Source organism: Dipodomys merriami, unplaced genomic scaffold (genome assembly GCF_024711535.1).
Source record: "Dipodomys merriami isolate MVZ:Mamm:240054 unplaced genomic scaffold, mDipMer1.0.p SCAF_176, whole genome shotgun sequence".
Lineage (NCBI taxonomy): Eukaryota > Metazoa > Chordata > Mammalia > Rodentia > Heteromyidae > Dipodomys > Dipodomys merriami.
Window position 1 is genome coordinate 999,660 of NW_027203115.1, and position 17,381 is coordinate 1,017,040.

At 43.2% G+C, this 17,381-nt stretch overlaps 1 protein-coding gene across 1 annotated transcript in view; it reads left to right on the plus strand.

Moving 5' to 3' along the window:
- The first annotated feature begins 13,697 nt into the window (after nucleotides 1-13,697).
- The window catches only part of Ap1g1 (adaptor related protein complex 1 subunit gamma 1), an 80,598-nt gene continuing 76,914 nt past the window's right edge, over nucleotides 13,698-17,381 (plus strand). The window contains exon 1 of the mRNA XM_070026222.1: nucleotides 13,698-14,017. The gene's annotated coding sequence lies outside the window, so the exon portion shown is untranslated. The remainder of the gene's footprint in view (nucleotides 14,018-17,381) is intronic.

Here is a 17,381-nt window from a genome sequence, read left to right on the forward strand (position 1 = left end):
CCAGACCCAGAGTTCAGGCCCCACAACTGACAAAAAAAAAAAAAAAGAAAAATCTTTTACAGGGGCTGGGAAGGTGGCCCAGTGGCAGAGTGCTTGCCTTGCATGCATGAGGCCCTGGGTTTGATTCCTCAGCACCACATAAGCAAAAAAAGCCAGAAGTGGCACTGTGGCTCAAGTGGTAGAGTGCTAGCCTTGAGCTGAAGAGCTGAGGGACAGTACAGAGGCCCAGAGTTCAAACTCCATAACTGACAAAAAACAATCTTTTACAAAATTCTAACATTTTTATACCCATATCCTGAAAGCAGTATCCTCTTCCTTCCTTCCTTCCTTCCTTCCTTCCTTCCTTCCTTCCTTCCTTCCTTCCTTCCTTCCTTCTTTCCCTCTCTCTCTCTCTCTCTCTCTCTCTCTCTCTCTCTCTCTCTCTCTCTCCTTCTCTCCCCCCCCCTCTTTTTTTCTTTCTTCCTTTCCTTGTGTGTGCTGGTTCTGGGACTTGAGCTCAGGGCCTGAGCACTGTCCCTTAGTTTTGTTTTGCTCAAGTCGGCTGCCACAGCTCCACTTCCAGCTTTTTGGTGGTTAACTGGCAATAAAAGTCTCAAAGATCTGTTTGCCCAGGCTGGTTTTGAACCTTGATCTTCACAACTCAGCCTCCTAACTAGCTAGGATTACAGGTATGAACCCCCACTGTGTCTGGTTTATTAGAGCCTCTTAACCAGTTGTGTTAGCCCGCTCTGTATTGGTGCAACAAACAACTTAAGAGGAGGAAGATTTAGTGCGTCTCCTGATTTCAGAGCTATCAGTGCATGGCTGCTTAGCCTGCTACTTGGGGACTGTGGGAAGAGAACGTCCAGGGAAGGAGCTTCATGGTGGAGAATATGAGGTGAAGCAGATCTGATCACCGTATGGTAACTAGGAATTGAAAAAGGAAGGAAGGGGCTGTGGTCACAATATTGGGTGGGCACGCCTCCAATGGTTTAACCTCCTTCTATTAAGCTCCACATCCCACATTCCACCACGTTTTACTAGCTGGGACCAAGTTTTTAATACATGAACTTTTGTGGGACATATACAATCTGAACTCTTCTTTTTTTTTTTTTTGCCAGTCCTGGGGCTTGAACTCAGGACCTAGGGACTGTCCCTGAGCTTCTTTTGCTCAAGGCTAGTGCCCACCACTTGAGCCACAGTGCACTTCTGGCTTTTTCTGTTTATGTGGTACTGAGGAATTGAACCCCAGGCTTTATGCATGTTAGTCAAGCACTCTACCACTAAATCACATTCCCAGCCTAATCTAAACTCTTAACACTTTTTTCCTGCTTCTACCTTGGCTCCTGCACTGGATTGATGCTCGTTATGGTGTCAGATTCTCTTGAGATCTAAATAAGATCATGCCACTCCTCTGCTTTATAAACCCTCCAATGGGGGTTTATTTCACTTAAAATAATATGCAAACTCTTTCCCACGATTGACAAGGCCATCAACATCTGTTTTCCTGTTGCTCTGGCTTCATTCCTCTCCTCTATTTATTCTTCCTGAGCCACACCAGCCTCCTCAAGCTTCTTCAAATACACAGGGCACATTCCTACCTCTGGACCTTTGTACTTCTTTCCAATACTATATTCTCTAGATAACTGCCCTGTCCCTCCCTCACATCCTTCAATTTTGTATTTAAATTTTTCTTCAGTGTGAAATTCTTCCTGGTTACTTGTTCTAAATTTTTTTACTTCCTCCTCTCTACCCTCTTTTTTTTTTTTTTTCTGTCTACCACGTATCTTATCTAACTTACTACAAAACTCCACTCACTGGCGGGGTGCTGGTGGCTCATGCCTGTAATCCTAGCTACTTAGGAGGCTGAGATCTAAGGATCACGGTTCAAAGCCAGCCCAGGCAGGAAACTCCAAGAGACTCTTATTTCCAATAAACCAGTAGAAAACCAGAAGTGGCTGTAGAGCAATCGCCTTGAGCTGAAGAGCTGAGAGATAGTGCCCAAGCCCAGAGTTCAAGCCTCATGACCCACCAAAACAAAAACAAAAACAAAAACCTCACTCACTGATCCTGTTTATTATCTGCCTCCCCATTAGTGTATAAGTGGACAGTGACTTTTGTTTGTTTTATTAACTATTGAATCTTCATCACTGCTCTCAGCTTATATTAGATGGTCAGTCAGTGAGATCTTGTCAAATGAACCAAGGAATCCAGAGTTTGCTGCTGTTAAAGTTTAGTTAACTTTCTTTGTTTTTGCTTTGTTGAGGGTGTGTGTGTGTGTGTGTGTGTGTGTGTATGTGTGTGTGTGTGTGTGTGTGTGTGTGTGTGTGTGTGTGTGTGTGTGTGTGTGTGTGTGTGTATCTGCTGCTACTGGGGTTTGAAATTAGGGCTTGGACACTGTCCCTTAGCTTTTTCTGGTGCCCTACTGCTTGAGCCACACCTCTATTTCTGGCTTTTTTGGTGGATAATTGGAGATAAAAGTCTAAGACCTTTCCTGCCTACGCTGATTTTGAACCATTATCCTCAATCTCAGCCTCCTAAGTAGCTAGGATTACGGGCATGAGCCACCAGCACCCAGCTTAATGTACTTTATAGTAGACATCTCTATATGTATTTACATAGAACTGTTTTTTGTTTGTTTGTTTTTTGTTTTGCTGGTCATGGGGCCTGAACTCTGGGCCTGGGCGCTGTCCCTCAGCTCTTCAGCTCAAGGCTAGTGCTCTACCACCTGAGCCACAGTGCTACTTCTGGCTTTTTCTGCTTATGTGGTGCTGAGAAATTGAACTCAGGGCTTCATGCATGCAAGGCAAGCACTCTACCCCCGAGCCACCTTCCCAGCCTACATAGAACTGTTAAGCTTTGGTGTGCCACAGTGATTGTCCTCTTAGACATTCAAAACAAAATCACTGAAAAGATAATAGGAAGAGGATAATTGACTAGAAAGATTGAAGGTTGCACTTAACTGTAATTAACAAGACTCTGGGCTTCATGAGGGTTAGAAGCTCTCTTACTTTCCCAGTGCTTTCAAGAATATGTGCCTGGTAACATGTAACCCACTGGGATTCTTTTTTTGGGGGGGGGGATTCTTTTTATTTTTGTGCCTATCTTGGGGCTGTCCCTGAGCTTCTGAGCTTCTTTTTCGCTCAAGACCGACACTCTATCACTTGAGCCACAGCTCCACTTCTGGTTGGTTTTTATCTGTTTGTTTGTTTTGGGATTTGTTTTTGTTTTGTTTTGTTTTTTATTCAGTCATGGGTCTTGAACTCTGGGCCCAGGCACTGTCCCTCAGCTCTTCAGCTCAAGGTTAGTGCCCTACCAGCTCAAGGTTAGTGGCCACAGTGCCACTTCTGGTTTTCTGGTGGTTAATTGGAAATAAGAGTCTCATGAACCTTCCTGCCTGGGCTGGCTTTGAACCTCAATTATCAGATCTCAGCCTCTTGAGTAGCTAGGATTACAGGTGTGAGATACCAGCATCCAACCCCACTTGGATTCTTACCCTCTTGCCTCAGGTTTAAGCACCCTGCAGACTTGATCAGAATCAGATTTGCTGAAGATGTCAAGAGTAATAATCTTAAGAGGCACTGTAAGGAGATCTGGTGATTAACTTGCCACGTTCTCCAATGAGTGCCCATCTCAGGCCTTTGTTTCCTATCACTTCTTCCTGGAAGACAGGCAGTATGGATATAAAGGCTGAAATTGAAATGTGACTACAGGTAGCAACAGACAATGTTTCTGACTGGGCCTTTTACAGAACAGAATGGTCTTTCTTAAGGACAAGAAGCTATTTTGCCATTCTTTAGCTGATACTGATACGTTTTATTTTGTGCTAAACTCATGAGAAAAGAAGTCTGTCATCTCTCATCAACCTTTTGATATTACAGTACATACTGCAAAGAACATTTTTATGAGTCGGACAAGTTAGAAAAGTCTTTCATGTACAGTGGTTTAGACTGGTGTTTCAGTTTAGATATAATCAACTTATATTTACTGAAAACAACTTACTTTCATGTTGAAAAGAATACAAAACCCTTACAACATTGTCTGCCCAAATATAGAGAAGTCAAATAAGCTAAAAACCAAAGAAAACTGGGTGTGGGTGGCTCATACTTGTAATCCTAGCTACTGAGGAGGCAGAGATCTGAGTATCACGGTTTGAAGCTAGACTGGGCAGGAAAGCCCTTGTGATCCTTATTTCCAATTAACCACCAGAAAACTGGAAGAAGTACTCTCACTCAAAGTGGTAGAGGGAGTTCAAGCCCCACAAAAACAAAAATAAGACAAAACAAAAACAAAAACAAAACAAAAACTAAGGAAAAAACCATAGACATTATTTTTCTTATGTTTTATTCCTTTAGCATAAAATGTTTCTTTAAACCTGTAAACATTTTTCACCCTGAAACACTCTCTAAGATTTTATATTTCAGACATAAACTAACTGTGAAGCTGGGCACGGTGACATATGCCTCTTTGTGTGTGTATATGTGCAGGTCCTGGGCTTGAACTGAACTCAGGGCCTCCATGCTGTCCCTTATATTTTTCACTCAAGGCTCATGCTCTACCACTGAAACCACAGCTCCACTTTTGGGTTTCTGGTGATTAATTTGTAGGTAAGAGTCTCACAGACTTTTCTACCGGGGCTGGCTTCTAACGATGATCCTCAGATCTCAGGCTCCTAGTGGCTAGGATTACAGGCATGAGCCACTAGTTTCTGGCTGGAATTGATTCAGTTCTTATACCTGGAGAGATTTTTCCTCCCTACAAATCTGCCGACATAATGTCAACAATAGCTACAAAAGGAGAAGAATTATTGTGACATGGAGCCACACATGGGACTTCTGGTTGCCTCTGAAACAATTTTCCAAAGCTGAGAGGCAGCCTGGTCCCTCTGGGCTTCAGCCTTCACGAAGAGGGAACATAAAATAGATCTTCTAATGTGTTTAGTATGAAGTCAAAGAATGTACAGAGTTGGCTGTTGGAATTCGATTTTTACGTCACTTCTAGCATGTGTCATAACTGAAGAATTCATTCCTACATCCTTTTGTCATGTCAGGATGCCCTGTGACGAGAAATGTGAAAATGCTATTCTTATTTTTTTTTTTTGGTGAAAACATTACATAAACAACAGCAGACTGATTTTTTTCTCTGACTTTCAGGCTTATTTATAGACGTGTGTGACTCACCCAATAACAAAACAAGGCCAGTGGAGCTGCGTCTGGGCTGATCACGCATCTCTTACAGGATTTGCCCCTTCCTCACCCTCTGCTCTTGGCTGAGGTGACATGGGGAGAGACAGGAAGAGCTCCTTGTCAAGGAGGCAGACCACATTCCTCCCAGAGAGAGTTGTCTTCATCAGCTATAAAGGACAACTGGTTTTCATCTGCTGATGTCAAAGGAATCACTGAAGAAATCCACTGCAAAGGTATTCCTTCTGGAAATGTGTCATAAGGATTTTCAAGATTCTTTTTGCCATGTAAAACTATTAAGACACCTAATAGGACAGAACAGAACAAAACAAAACAAAAAAAAAAACAGAGAAAAGTACCCAGATTCTAATGGACACACCATGTCTGTTTTTTTTTTTTTTTTTTGGGGGGGGGGAAAGGGGGCTGTCCGGTCGTGGGGCCTGAACTCTGGGCCTGGGTGCTGTCCCTCAGCTCTTCAGCTCAAGGCTAGTGCTCTACCACTTGAGCCACAGATCCACTTCTGGCTTTTTTCTTTTTGCTTATGTGGTGCTGAGGAATGGAACCCTGGGCCTCATGCATGCAAGGCAAGCGCTCTACCTCTGAGCCACCTTCCCAGCCCGACACACCATGTCTTTCAAATAACCCTCTTTTACCGCTCTGTCTCCTGGTGACCTCTCATTTTCTTTTGTCCTCCTTCCACTCCCTGCTTCTTCTTGGCCAGGACTTACTGGTGAAAGATATCACTGATGTTTTGCACTGGTGATTTTTTTTCTTTTTTTTGGTTATGGGGCTTGAACTCTGGGCCTGGGTGCTGTCCCTCAGCTCTTCAGCTCAAGGCAAGTGCTCCACCACTGAGCCACAGCCCCACTACCAGTTTTCTGGTGGTTTGTGGAGATAAGAGTCGCACAGACTTTCCTTGCCTGGGCTGCCTTTGAATTGTGATCCTCAAATCTCAGCCTCCTAAGTAGCTAGGATCACAGGCTTGAGCCACTGGTGCCCAGCGAGGCTGGTTTCAAACCATGATTTCAGCCTCCTGAGTTATTACAAGCATGAGCCACTAGCTCCAGGCTGCATTTGTGCATTACTTTATTTTTTCTTTTTGGCCTTATTGGTGTTTGAACTCAAGGCCTTGCACTTGCTAGGGAGGCACTCTGCGGCATTTGTGTGCTATTTTTAGGGCTCCAGTTTTTCTGAAAGAAGTTATAATGCTCTAGATGGAGGGATTGTCCCTTTTATAATGTCTTTTACAGATCCTGATCCACACAGACCAGTGTGTCATAATAAAATGAATGAGGGGCTGTGAAGGTGGCTCAGTGGTAGAGCGCTTGCCTGGCATGCATGAGGCCCTGGGTTCGATTCCTCAGCACCATATAAGCAGAAAGAAAAAAGCCAGAAGTGGCACTGTGGCTCAAGTGGTAGAGTTCTAGCCTTGAGCTGAAAAGCTGAGGGACAGTGCCCAGGCCCAGAGTTCAGGCCCCACGACCGGACCCCCAAATAAATAAATAAATAGATAGATAGATAGATAGATAGATAGATAGATAGATAGATAGATAGATAGATAGATAAATAAATGAGACTACACACTGAAAGATTACATTATGGGTTTCAAGACACGTTCCGAGAGGAGAGTTTGAGCCTGGTTTCTGCTTTGTGAAACTGTGACAAATCATTTAATCTCTCTGGGCTACTATGTCATATCTCTAAAATAAGAATGACATTTATCCTAGAGACAACTAATAATTCACCAAGTTCGTACTATGTGCCAACTGCTGTTCTAAGTGCTTTAAAAGTATCAGCTCATTTAGTGGACTTACCAGTTCCAAGGTAACAAAGCTATCCTTAGCTCCATTTTATAGATAGAGACACTGAGAGTCAGATGTATTCAGAGATACTAAGTAACTTGCTGCAAGTCACTTAATAAAAGCAGGAAGTCTAATACCTGAAACCAAGTATTTAAAAATTTTTGGCTGTTTGTTTCTTGTGTGCCAGTAGTAGGGCTTGAAGTCAGGGCCTGAGCCCTGTCCCTTTTAGCCTTTTCACTCATAGATAGTACTCTACCACTTGAGCCATAGCTCTATCTCTGGCTTTTTGATAGTTATTGAAGATAAAAGCCTCTCAGATTTGTCTACTCCAGTTGGCTTCCAACCTCAATCCTATACTCAGGCTCCTGAATAGCTCAGATGACAGGTGTGAGAAACTAGCCCCTTGTCAGCTCAGAAACCAAGCTTTAACTCTATAATACTTTGTTTTGGTTGACAAGCTCATGAGGAACAAACGAATCAATATATGTGAAAATAATTCTGTAAATTCTAAGACACAATGTATTACTGTTATAATAGGCAGATAATAAATGCTTTAGTTGAATTGTGAGGTGGTACAAATATATTTTTAGATTTTTGGGGGGGACAAGGTGTTACTACATAGCCCAGATTCACCTTGAACTCCTGATACTTTTGCCTTAGCCTCCCTGAATGCTAAGAATATAGACATTTGCTACCATGCCCTCTTTTAGAAATTTTATTTATTTTTTACGGTTGTGGGGCTTGAACTCTGGGCCTCAGTGCTGTCACTCAGCTCTTCAGTTCAAGGCTAATTCTCTACCACTTGAGCCACAGCACCACTTCTGGTTTTCTGAGTGGCTTATTGGAGATAAGAGTCCCACGGACTTCCCTGCCAGGGATGGCTTTGAACTGTGATCCTCAGATCTCAGCCTCCTGAGTAGTTAGGATTACAAGCGTGAGCCACCAGCTCCTGGCTTATATTTTTATTTTTAAATAATTTTTTATTGAGATTAAGTTATTACATAAATTTCACAGTATTGTGGGATAGTGATACTTACAGTCACAAACACATTTTAACCTTCACAAAGCAAAATATCATTATCATGGTCTATAAAGTTTATGAATTCTATAAACTTTGACAATACAACTATTTCTCCCAAATCAGGTGTACATTTCTTTCCTTTTGCTTAGTGTTAGCTGTTCCCCCTTTCACTCTCATTCCCTCTCTCCCTTCACTGCCCTTGAGTTGCTTAGTTCATTTTCTTTCTTTCTTTTTTTTTTTTTTTTTTTGCCTGTCATGGGGCCTGAACTCTGGGTCTGGGCGCTGTCCTTCAGCAATTCCTCTCAAGGATAAGTGCTCTACCACTGGAGCCACAGCGTCACTTCCAGCTTTTTCTGCTTATGTGGTGCTGAGGAATCAAACCCAGGGCCTCATGCATGCAAGGCAAGTACTCTACCGCTGAGCCACCTTCCCAGCCTGCTGCTTAGTTCATTTTCATCAATGTCCAGTGCAGCTGATGGGTTCCTCTGTTGTATTTTTCCCCATTTCCCTCTGATTCTGGGCCCTCCTCTTAGTTTCCTTCAGATGTGCATATATATATGTATATATATATATATATATATATATATATACATATATATATATATACCATATAAGAGGTCAAGAATATGGAGTCAGGGGCTGGGAAGGTGGCTCCGTGGTAGAGCACTTGCCTTGCATGCATGAGACCCTAGGTTCGATTCCTCAGCACCACATAAACAGAAAAAGTTGGAAGTGGTGCTGTGGCTCAAGTGGTAGAGCGCTAGCCTTGAGGTGAAGAGCTGAGGGACAGCGCCCAGGCCCAGAGTTCATGCTCACAACTGGACCAACAAGAAAAAAGAATATGGAGGCATGTAGAAATGATTCGACAAATTAAGTAGAGGTCCTTTGTTTCTTGAGTTCCATTTGCGTTGTCATATCTCCTTGCATTTTGAATTTAACACCCACGTATCAGGGATAGATGTGCTGTTTGTCTCTCCCATCTAGGGTCATAGTTCAAAGCCAGCCCGGGCAGAGAAGTCCATGAGACTCTTTTTTTTTTTTTGCGGTCATGGGGCCTAAACTCTGGGCCTGGGTGCTGTTCCTCAGCTCTTCAGCTCAAGGCTAGTGCTCTACCACTTGAGCCATAGCACCACTTCCAGATTTTTCTGCTTATGTGGTGCTGAGGAATCGAACCCAGGGCCTCATGCATGCAAGGTAAGCACTTTACCACTGCGCTACTTTCTCAGCCTGCTCCATGAGACTCTTATCTCCAATTAACCACCAGAAACTGGAGGTGGCTCTGGGGCTCAAGTGGAGTGCTAGTCTTGAGCTGAAGAACTCAGGGGCAGCGTCCAGGCCCAGAGTTTAAGCCCCACGACTAACAAAAAGAAGAGAGAGAGAGAGAGAGAGAGAGAGAGAGAGAGAGAGAGAGAGAGAGAGAGAGAGAGAGAGAGAGAGAGAGAGAGAGAGAGTATGTTAATTAACCACAAGAAAAAACAAAAAGAAGTAGAGGTATAGATCAAGTGGTAAGGCACTTGCCTTGATCAAAAAAGCCAAGTGAGATCAGGAAGCCCTGAGTTCAAGTCCCAGTACACTCAGAGTCTCCCTCCCTCCCTCTCTCTCTCTTTTAAATACATGTGGAAATGTAGCAATGAACCCCCCACATATAACTAATATGAACTAATAAAAAGAAATAAAAGGATAACGTGCTCATTAGATAATTTGGGCCATGGATGTAGTTCATGATGTATTGGCAGAGCAATTGCTCTACCACTGAGATGTTTAAGCCCTAGATTTGATCCCCAGCATTGACGAAAAACAAAGGTTTTTTTTTTGTTTTTTTTTTTTTGGTGGTACTGTCATTTCAATTCATGGGTTCCTGCTTACTAAGCAGGTGCTTTATTGTTTGAGCCATGACTCTAGACTATCCATTTTTTCGGTCAATCCTGGGGCTTGAACTCAGAGCCTGAGCAATGTCCCTGAGCTTTTTGTGCTCAAGGCTAGCATTTTACCACTTGAGCCACAGTGTCACTTCTGGCTTTTTCTGTTTATGTGGTGCTGAGAAATTGAACCGAGGGCTTCGCGCATACTAGGCAAGCACTCTACTGCTAAGCCACATTCCTAGCCTAGTCTATCCATTTTTTTCTTTTTTTTTAATTTTTGGCTGGTTGTGGGGCCTGAACTCTGGGCCTGGGTCCTGTCCCTCAGCTTATGTGGTGCTGAGGAATCAAACCCAGGGCCTCATGCACGCAAGGCAAGCACTCTACCACTGAGCCATCTTCCCAGCCTGCCTATCCATCTTTATATATCAATTTTGTTCTTCATGTTGTTTTCTAAGTATGCATATAATTTTCAAGAGTTCATTTTTATAATATTACTTAAAATGTATCATGATAGTGGAGTTCAAGCTTAACCTTAATTTTTAATAGCATCATGGCATTTCCTTTAATGGATGAGCTGTAATATGTATGTGAAATTAGGAATTATGTTAGAGATAATGGGGAGTAAACCTTCCTAAATTTTAAATCACAAGCCACAGAGTGTTAATGATGACTATGCTATGCATTGTGGTAATTGATTTTAATTTTCAGTTTGGAAACTTATTTGGCAATTTTTTGTAATTGGCCTGGGGTTGGTAATTATAAATAAAGAAGAATAACCAGGCTCCAGTGGCTCATGCCTGTAATCCTAGCCACTTTAGGAAGGTGAAGTCTGAGAATCAATGTTCAAAGCCAGCCTGGGAAGCAAAGTCAATTAACCACCAAAAAACCAGAAGTATAGCTGTTGCTCAAGAGGTAGAGGGTCAGCCTTGAGCTAAGAAGCTAGTACCTAGGCCATGAGTTCAAGTTTCACTACCAGTGCTAAAAAGAAAGTTATAAGTAAAAAGGTATAGGGAGAAGGTATATGTTGCCATTTCTCTTTTAACCCTTTGCTATTTGACATAGATTTCTTTTTTTTTTTTTTTAAAGCTATACAACCTAGGTTGGCCTTGAACTCATGATCTTTCTGTCTCAGACCCTCAAGTCCTGGGATTACAGATATGTTATAACCACATGCTCAAAAGTTCATTTTCTTAAGAATATGGATTATCTTTTGTGGTTTGTAGTAGTAAACTTAACTTTGTCCTCTAAACTATTTTTCTGAAGTCTCAAATGGAATACTTTGGTTAACTTCACAATCTGCATACTTCTGACTTTTTAAAGAAACTTCCAAATTGAATTTAGGGCATGCTTCATGAATAACTGTAGCTCAGAGAAGTCCCCATTATGCCATGGTTATTTATTAACCACGTGATCATTTATTAAGAGGTAATTTAAAAGATGCTTTTGCTGGGTCCTATGAATTAACCAAAATTCTCCCAACTTTGTGCTCTTTCATCTGAGTTAACTCTCTGCTGCAGTCCCTTTGCAATCACCTGTTTCCAGAAAATACAAAACCCAAACACCACTTTCTGCAAAAGGCAAACTGCCTCTAGAATAAGCAAGGTCTTCTTGTTATCTTAAAGCAAAGAAAGAAAAATTCAGGTGACCATCTGTGAGTCAAGTTCTGCCCAGTAAAGTGATAACGATTTCTCTAAGACAAACTGAGCTAATAGTCAACCAACCCATACCTGGGACTTGGAACTCTTTTAACTCTAATTACCTTTCTTATCCCCATCACTCAATTCTCCCAGTTTGACCTGAGGCCAATGTCTGTACCTTTGAAGAGGGCTGAAGATGTACTGAAGTGCTGTCCATCCACAGCTGCCTTGTAATAAATCTCCCCTGTCTGCCTTTCATCATGTCTCTTTATTTGGTATATGGGAGTGAGAGCCTAGATTTAATTTGGGACTCTTGGAGTTTTGGCCTGGGTAAAAAAAAAACAACCTGGTTTCAATCTTAGGATTGAACTGTATAGAAGTTCAGCAGACAGACATGAGGGTCTAAATTCAGTAATTATTCTATTTTCCAGAACTTTTGCTCTGGGTTGATTTCACTCTCTCTATAAGTGCTTTGGCTTTTGGTGGGTCCTTTTTTCTCATATGAAAGATGGCACCTTGTCGCAGAAATCCAGTTGGAGAGAGGACTTTTAGCCAGACATAATTTTTGAATTTGCAAAACTCATTTGTAAAACTAAATTACTCTGACTTGAAGTTGTCTAGTGTGTCAAATTAGGTTACACATGAAGGTGCATTATGCACAATGTGATGTCAATATTTAAGAATAAGAATGATAATTCCTATCCTCATGCCCTTGGCCTCCTTTCTAGGCCCTTGCATGTCCCTTGAAGTTCAAGGACAAACCTGTATAGTTGGCTTATACAATTTAATTTTATTTTGAAATCCCTGTGTAAAAGGGACTAAGCAGGGTGCTGGTGGCTCATGCCTGTAATCCTAACTACTTGGGAGGCTGAGATCTGAGGATTCCAGTTTGAAGCCAGCCCTGGCAGAAAAATCTGTGAGACTTTTTTTTTTTTTTTTTTTGCCAGTCCTTGGGCTTGAACTCAGCGCCTGGGCACTGTCTCTGAGCTTCTGTTGTTCAAGGCTAGCGCTCTACCACTTGAGCTACAGTGCCACTTCCAGCTTTTTCTATTTATGTGATACTGAGGAATTGAACACAGGGCTTCATGCATGCTAGGCAAGCACTCTACCATTTAGCCACATTCCCAGCTCCTGTGAGACTCTTATCTCCAATAAACTACTCAGAAAAAGCTGTAAGTGGAGCTGTGGTTCAAGTGGTAGAGAGCTAGCCTTACGCACAAAGAGGCTCCCAAGTCCTGAGTTTAAGCCCCGGCAAAAAAGAGAGGGGGGGGAGAAAGAAAGAAAGAAAGAAAGAAAGAAAGAAAGAAAGAAAGAAAGAAAGAAAGAAAGAAAGAAAGAAAGAAAGAAAGAAAGGAAGGAAGGAAGGAAGGAAGGAAGGAAGGAAGGAAGGAAGGAAGGAAAGAAAGAAGAGTACAACTTTCTTTTAGGATCCTGGGCTCCTAAACTCAAGATTTGTGGTTAGTTCAGTTCTCTTTAGCATTCAGATTGGGGCTATGTTTTATTCACTGTTGGGAATATTTTGTTGCCAATCTATCTGGAGGATTTTAATCTAGCTAGGTCACCTTTCTGGAGACATCAAGGACCTTTTTGCATTCACATGGAAAAGACTCCAGGCACAGGCTAGTAATTATTTATCAAGGCAGGAACTGTGTGGTTCAACTTGCTTTGCCTCAGATCCGTTCCCGGAGTCAAGGAGACACCATTCTGAAAGGGTTTTTAGCTATCATGATTCCAAATCTGAGGCCTGGGTGTATTTTAAGAGACTTTGTCCAACACACAAAGGGTGGAACTTGAGTTTGGAATCCATTCTCTCTAGTAAGAGTTGTTGCAAAGGTACCATAAAAACCTAGGATCAGAGACCACTTGGAGCACTTTTCTGAAGTTAAACAGAAAGGTGAGGTCTCAAAGGTGACTGGACCGACTTTGAGATCGGCCTAAGACCGGTTCAGCCCGGTGCTCGGACCCCCTCTCCCACCTGCCTCTCCTCTAGGACTTCCTCCTCTATTTTGCATATCCCCGCCCCCTCGAATAGCCCTGCCCCACTCAGGTGGCACCACCGCTTCCGGGTAGTCCAACGCTCCACCCTCCAAGCGGAACCAAAGTGTTTCGTTCGACTCCGGGGACGACCGGAAGTTTGTTGCTCAGACTCCTCGTAGCGGTGACTCGGCAGCCGCGTCTCGCGTCATCAGTGACAGCCCCGATTCTCGCCCCGCTCTGCGTCGCCCTGCCAAGGGGCAGTCGCTTCCTCCTTGGCAAATAGTCCTCGGCGGGGTCCGAGTTCTTGGGTAAATCTGAAGGCGGAGGCGCTAAAAGTTGCAGTCTGAGAGAGGCACGGGATCGACCCGAAGAGAGCACTCGTGACGGAAGTGTCTACGGTGGTGTGTGAAGTTAAACACTCCCTTCCTCCCGAGGATCCCTCCGCCTGCGGTAGCGGTGGTGAGGCCGAGGGAGCCGCCATTTTGGATGTTCGGTTCCTGCTGCCACTGCTGCCGCCGCCCCCGAAGCTGCTGGTTTCAGTCGAGGTTTCGGGCCGGTGAGTGTCACTCGCGGCGCGGGGAACGTATGGTTTCTTTTACCCCCCCGCCTCCCTCCGCTGCGGCTGGGAGCTTACGGCCGGAAGCTCCCTGTCAGTCCCAGAGGTCCGGTCCCAGCTTGTGGGGGGCGAGAAGACACCGGACCCAGGTTGGGCCAGGAGGGGCCCCGGAGCCCCCCCAGGGGTTGCTGGGACTTCCAGAGGGCCGAGCCGAGGCCCCAATTCCAGAGCTTCTGTCCGCAGCAGCGGTTCCCTGTGGTGGCGTTGCCCGGCCGGTGGCAGGCCTCCTTGAACCCATTGACTTTCTCGGGCTGCGATCTTCCTTGGATAGCTCATTCAGGGGACCTAGGAATTAGCGGGGCGGGCCCCACTCCCCCGCGTGTCCTCCCTGAGCCACGTTGCCTGCGTTCTTGCGGGGTGTTACTCGGGTCAGGGCTGTCCCAGAACTCTCAACGTTTCCACATCTCCTGCCCCTGCAATGCCTACTCAAACCGGACATCGGCCTCGCCTCCCTCTCTCTCACCTTGCCAACTAACTTCTTTCCCAATTTTCCCTCTCTCTCCCTCCCCCTCTTCCCCCCCCCCCCCCCACGCTTTAAAACGCACTTGCGACTACAATGTTCTCCCCTTCTTCCCAAACTCTTTGTCCGGCGGACTTGAGTTTCTAGTAATTCTCTGGATCTTCCTGATTGCCTGGCAGAGTCTGGTTGGCTATGCTTCCGTGTAGGAGCCTGTCGATCCACCCGCTCAGAATGTACTTCCAACAAAAGTCAAGGTGTAGAGAAAGCAGAATAAATGACTTTCTTTTTGAATATGTGGGAAGGAGGGGGGTGTTAAATGTCTTCTATTTGTATGCCCTTTCTGTGTTGAACATTGACCTTTGGGTACTTACTGGAAATTTTGTATATTTTTGAGGTGTTATGTATCCCTGAGCATGGGGACTTGTGAAGAAAGAACATTAATCCGACGTAGGTAGGAGAGTAACTTTTTTGGTTGCTATAGGGATTACTTAACAGAAGCAAAGACCGAATGATTTCTTAGCGATCCGAACTTTCAGGTGTTTGTACAGTAATGATTTCTGCCGACTGATTCTAAAAATACCTGCACTGACTTCGGATGTTGGTTTTTCTTGAGCTCGTTAGATTTTAAGTATTTATTTACAATGTTGTCCATAGTACCTGTCAGACAACATATACTTTTAAGTTTTGGTTTGAGAAGTATAGATCTGCAAGATACTCATAATACCACTTTTATTCTTCAGTCCAGTATGTTTGAATAAAAACTATTTCACAGTAATTCACCGATTAATTTCCTGCATTTCAAGTTTAAGTGAGTATGGTTGAATCAACCTTTATTTCACTTCAGCTGGATTTTACATCTGAAAAATGATTATTAAATGATTATTAGAATTTAAATTTACAACTTGAACCGAGTCATACTTTCTAATACCTGTAAACCATTTATAGATTCATTATTCTTATCAAGGTATTGAAATGAGACTAGAAGTTCTTGTGCAGGTCATATAGTATTCTCAAGACAATGTTTTTGTTCTTTTTTAAGGAGATCTTTCAAAACTATGGCAGGTACTATTTAGGTATTCTATGAGTGTATTGCTTTAAAGCTGTGCAATTTTCTTTTTTGTTTAAAAGACTGTCAAACACTGATTGCTTGAGCTGTGCTCACTTACTAAGAATCTACTGTTGTTTACTACTGAAAATATGTTTCTGAATTATGTTTTGCAAATAGGATCCATTAGATAGCTATAGGTGATAGTTAAGTCAGTTTATATTGTGGTATTATATACTGATATTTGAATGCCATTCATTCTTTTTTTTTTTTTTTTTGTCGGTTGTGGGGCTTGAACTCTGGGCTTGGGTGCTGTCGCTGTGCTCTTCAGCTCAAGGCAAGCGCTCTACTGCTTGAGCCACAGCACCACTTCTGCCATTCATTCTTAAGTGGTTTGCAGTTCACCTGTGGGATTGTATCCTTTCTGCCATAACATTAATCAGCACATATGTGAATGTCTGCTTTGCTTAAGGCTGTTGGAAATTGGTGTTGAAATTAACATTAATGTTTAGCATACTCCTTTTCTTTTTCTTTTTTTTTCTTTTTCTTCTTTCCCTTTCTGAGGATGAAACTGGGGCCTTTGGAATACCAGGCAAGCACTCCATCTTGAGCTACATCCATTAATTGGGACAAAAATATTTATCCTCATAAATGAACAGAAAGGTTTCACTTTGATATTTTCATACATAATACTTTGTAATTGTAGACCATTTCTCATGTGTTGTCTCTTTTTATCTTACTAGCTCCATGAAACAGAGCAGTAAGTGTCTTTTTTTTTTTTTTTTTCCTCATTTTGTCCTTGTGGGACTTGGACTCAGGGCCTCAAGTTTGCTAGGTAGGCACTGTGCCACTTGAGCTATGCCTCTACTACCCCTGACAAATGCATGCAATATAATTTATTGTGTGTGTGTGTGTGTGTGTGTGTGTGTGTGTGTGTGTGTGTGTGTGTGTGTGTGTGTGTGTGTGTGTGTGTGTGTGTGTGTGTGTGTGTGTGCAGTATTAGCCTTTTTACTTAAGGGCTTGTGTTTTCCTAGGGAAGAAGCTCTACTGTTTGTGCCATGCCTCCCAAAATAGTTGTAATAACAGGCACAGTTGGGAGTCTGAAGAACTTTTTTTTTTCCTGGCCTGGCATTTTGGTCCTCCTGCTCTAAGCCTCCCATGTAGCTGGGATGAAGGTATATACCACTGGGCCTAGATTGAATTGGTCATTTTTTGAGATTGGGGTCTCATTATATCTGGGGCTGCCTGGATTGCTGTCCTACAATTTATTTTTCCAAGTAACTGGGATGATAACACCATTCCCAGCTTTGTATTACTTGAGACAGATTACTTGCCTGAGCTGGCCTGGAACCAAGATTTTGCTGATCTCAGTGTCCTAGGTACGATTACAGATGTAAGCCACTGAACGTGGCAAAAAAAAAAAAAAAAAAAAAGGATGGGGAGGGGGATTTTAAAAATCAGTGTTAAACAAAAAGTCAAGGTGTGTGTGTGTGTGTGTGTGTGTGTGTGTGTGTGTGTGTGTGTGTGTGTGTGTGTGTGTGTGTGTGTGTGTGTGTGTGTGTGTGTGTGTGTGTCTCCGTCTGTCTGTCTCTTGGTCGTGGGGCTTGAACTCTGAGTCTGGGCACTGTCCCTCAGCTTTTCAGCTCAAGGCGTGTGTGCTCTACCACTTGAGCCACAGCACCACTTCCAGTTTTCTGGTGGTTTATTGTAGATCAGTCTCATGGACTTTCCTGCCCTGACTGGCTTTGGACCATAATCCTCAGATCTTAGCCTCCTTAGTAGCTAGGATTACAGACGCC